This window comes from Helianthus annuus, chromosome 11, assembly GCF_002127325.2.
Source record: "Helianthus annuus cultivar XRQ/B chromosome 11, HanXRQr2.0-SUNRISE, whole genome shotgun sequence".
Classification (NCBI taxonomy): Eukaryota; Viridiplantae; Streptophyta; class Magnoliopsida; order Asterales; family Asteraceae; genus Helianthus; species Helianthus annuus.
In genome coordinates this window covers 141,077,230-141,081,644 of record NC_035443.2, presented here as the reverse complement: position 1 = coordinate 141,081,644, position 4,415 = coordinate 141,077,230, and positions in this window count along the sequence as shown.

Genomic DNA, 4,415 nt, shown 5'->3' with positions numbered 1-4,415 from the left:
GTGAATATTGTGAGTCGGGTGAAGATTAACATGTTGAGTCAATTAAATGTGAAGTCACGGCTTTTTGGTTGTCACTATTATAATTGCATATGCTTGTTGGGTTTGAGTCTTTTGATGTTGTCTTTCGACAAACCGGCTAACCGTTTATAGTAGTTTTCAGTAAAATAGTGTGTAAATTATCGTTCTTGTTTGTTCCTGTCTTTTATTACTTTTTAGTTCAGCTTGCTTGAGGACAAGCAAGGTTCAAGTGTGGGGAGATTTGATATTCGCTAATTTACACATATTTTAGTCCCCCGTTTTACCCCTATTTTATGCGTTTTCGGCCGTAAAACCGTCATTCGGATACTTAATTATCTACATTTTTGTTTACAGGCCTAAAACAGCATACCAGACAAGATGATAGCGAAAACGAGGACTTTCCGGATAAAACGACGAAGCTGCGAAACTTCTGTTAGAAAACTGACCTGGGCGTGTGGAACGGTCGTGCTACCTGATGCACGACCGTGCGTCACCGATGATTCATGAAGACCCCGGCAGTGAACGAGGGTGCAACTCCGCATTGAAGGCCAACCCGGGAACGCACGGTCGTTCCATATCATGCACCCCGTGCATTTCCGATGATCAAGCCAACCTCGGAACTGAACGACCAGTGCGACCAGGCGTGCAACGACAACCCGGTGATGAACGACCGTGCCACATAGAGAACGGTCGTGCGATATCGAATCTGGTCAACGATCTGCTGATGTCATGCAGTATGGTGGACCACCACCAATAATTGCTTAAAGTGCACGGTCGTGCCACAGGGAGAACGACCGTGCGACTGCGAAAAAGCATAAAAACATAACAGAACCATTCTGTTGAAAACTCTGGAATTTTGGAGAGCTTTGCAGGCGATTTTGAGGCTCCGAAGGCTTCTGCTTTCACTCGGATTCAAGCCACATTGCCCGGTTTTGCTCATTTACTATCCGGATTCTTAATCTTGTGCTTGTTTATGGTTGGGTTTTCTAATCTTTCCATGTTTTTGTTAATCTTTCAAGCATTTAGGTTAATGTTTATGTATTATTGTAGCCTTTGGGCAAAAACACAACAATCCCTTGCTTGATTATAACCATTAGTATGTTAATCTATGTTTGTAATGAAATTTGGAAGTGTTTTCTATGATTATCTTTGATGATTAGTTTGCAACCTTGTTATTGATATTGATTTCTTGATTATAAGTACTTGTGTTGGATGATTGGTGCTTGGTTAGGTAAGATAGTTGAAAAATGAAGCTTATTTAATCATGTATTGGTAAACTTTTAATTTGGTTAACTAGCTTAACTTGGTTAAAATGTGGGCACCATGATACTCTAACGGATTAGTGGTTTAATAAAATGTAATTATTGTTAATCAAGAAAGCTTGCCTTCACGGAAGGACTCTAACGGGTTAGATGGTGTTGTTATGAATTCTTGCCATGATTTGTTAGCTTAGTTAGTAGTTTCGGCCAAAATTGCTATCTTGGTGAATTTATGAGCAAGATTTGTAAAATGAACTCGGTTGTGATTTAATCTAGTTTATGCTTGTCTCGGTGGTTGCATTGTGTTTATCGGTGTTGCTTTCCTTGATTAAGTGAGGTTAGAAAACTCCTAACGGATGACTAACTTATTTTTAGGAGATTTTTGTAGACATTAATCAATTGCACGTTAAAGAACAATTTTAGGTGGTTAAAGTGTGTTTATCGTTTTAACTTTCCGAATGATTGTCATGTTAGGATTCCCGAAAGGGATCCTAATTGTCTTAAAATGGAAAATTGACCGAATGCTTCTAGTGCCAAAACTGACTTAGATGACATGCTTTGGTTATGTATTAAGCAAGGCTATTTATATATAATTTACTATGTTTTATAAGTATTTATTTATGCTTACTTTAGATTAATTAAAACCAAAACAACTTATGTTATTACCGGTAATTTAGTGGCAAAGGTCTAGTATTATTTCTCCGCCCATTTCCATGGATCGATACTTGGTTCTTACCGATACTTTACTACATATATGACGGGGTACACTTGCCTCTTTCGTGTGTGTTTTGATGTAAAAGTAATAATCACTTTTATAAATTTAAAACCAAATCGTGTGTAATATCATTGTAAAAATATGTACAGTCGCGCACGTACCAACCTCCTCTGCTGCATCCAGATACATGCTGACCTGGAGGTGCTAGGCAACGACAGCTTCTGCTGCATCCAGATACATGCTGACCTAGTTGTACGTTGTCGCGCTATAGATCTAATACACCCGAAAGAGGCCCTCTAGTGCCCAAAAGAAACCCAAGAAACCTATATCAAATTGAGAAAAACTCATTTGATCTGTATATTATACCATCTCTGCAAAAGATCTATTCTGTTCTCTTCTCAATCTATTCCCAGTTAAGATTTCAGAAATCTGGATTGGACTTGTGAAATATGTGGTAGGGAAGATACTTGCATGATAGAGTGTGCTATTTATATTTCCAGGATTTGATTAGTATTTATTTGGGTGTTCATTGTTAAGAAATCAAAACATGATAAAACAGATTATATGCAGACCTAGACACAGTCAGGATATCTTAAAGGATGACATCAGTATACTCACCTGTTACGATGAATCGTTGTGCTTACCTTGATCGTGGGGGTATGCCTTGGAATGGGACACACGGGTATAATAGTATAATATTACCTTAAGCATATCACGAAGTTGAAAAATTGAAAGTTGAGCGTTAAAGTTTAAATGGACAAACATATTGGCAATCGCATAGACCAGTTTGATTAGGCTCGTGCTGAAAAGTGTTCCTTAGTCTGCCTGAGAACGAATTTTGATCCCATTGCAATTGTAATTGTATATTATGGTAGTTGTTTATATTTTGATTTTTATTTGTTTTTAGTTCTTAAAATTAAAAAAAAATTGAAAAAAAAAATTCAAAAATTCAAAAATCCAAAAATAGAGTGCTTATTTGTTTTTCTTAAAATTAAAAATGTAACCGTTCTTGAAGATTAGACTGATCATTAAAAGTTGAAAGAATTTAAATTGTGAAATCCGAGTGCAAGTACTTGGATGTACCAAGTGTTCATATGGTACTCTCCCTGTTGTATAAGAAATGTTTGCTTATGAGTTTGTGAGCATGTGCAGAACTTGATTTCAATCAAGAACAGGGATTGATGAAGACTGAGATGCTGTTAATTGTTGAAGAAGCCTAAAGCATCACAACAACAAGATGTACCTGAGTCAGAAGAACTGGATACGAGACGCCGTCTGACAATGAAAGTGCATTTGAAGAAGTACCGTGAATCTGCTTGAAAGATAAAGATTGAAGAAGAAAAGAGCTGCTGAGAATCCTCCTCTCACATTCTTTTTGACAAGATTTTCAAGCAAATGCTGATCGTGATCCTGATATGAAGCTAACCACAAAATCTGAAGAAAGAGACCCAGTGCTGAGAGTTCAGAAGTCAAGAACTTCCACAACATCTGCAACATAGCGACAACCATAGATTTCGTTGAAGACGTTGCTGAATTCAAGTTATGAAGACAATTTGATGGCATCAGTCTAGTGGGAGATTGTTAGGACCTAAAGTCTGAGACTAACACATCAAATTGACACAACGGGTTATGGTTACGAACTGGGCTTTACCGGGTTAGTTTATATTAGGTTTTGGACCTTTATAGGTCTCTTGGGCCAAGCTTTAGGCCATGTGGGCCAAGCAGGCCCAAGGGGAGCCCATGTAGGGAAGTGGGCTTGAGTTAGTATATAAACAAGTTTCTAACTTGTTTTAGGGTTTGAACTTGACAGTTACAGAATTTCCTACAGAGTGAGAGAGAGAGGCGATTGGTTGTGAAAACACTTGTACCAGACGATTTTGCTTTGATAGTAACAGAATCGTGTGCAAGAGTTGAAAGTGATTCGGTGTGTTTTTCATATTCGGTTTGTTATTCATATTTTCGTGTTTTTCTTGAATCACCAATTGATTGGATTCCGCACAATCAATTGGTTGTTTGATATCATTGAAAGATCCGGTTAAACGGGACTTACAACAACTATGGTCACTAAACATGTTTGGTCGGATCCTCAAGATCGACCAAACGGGTCTAGTTCGTAAGTCTAAGCGGTTGTTTAGACCGCTTGACTTACGACTCTATATAAGCACTAATCTAAAAGTGACGAGTTAAACATGTTTAAAACATGTTTAACAAAGTTTGAAAACAAGTTGGATATCAAAACAAATGGTTTTAATACCCGAGAGTAGTTTGGTTACAAAATACGCATAAACACGCATTTTGGCCAAAACTACGACTCGTCACTACACCAAATCAACGTGGTAATCAGTAGGCATAGTCACTAGGAACTATAACCATCGTGATTACGCTCACGTTGCGAAGTTCAAACGAACTTCGCGTTGAACATA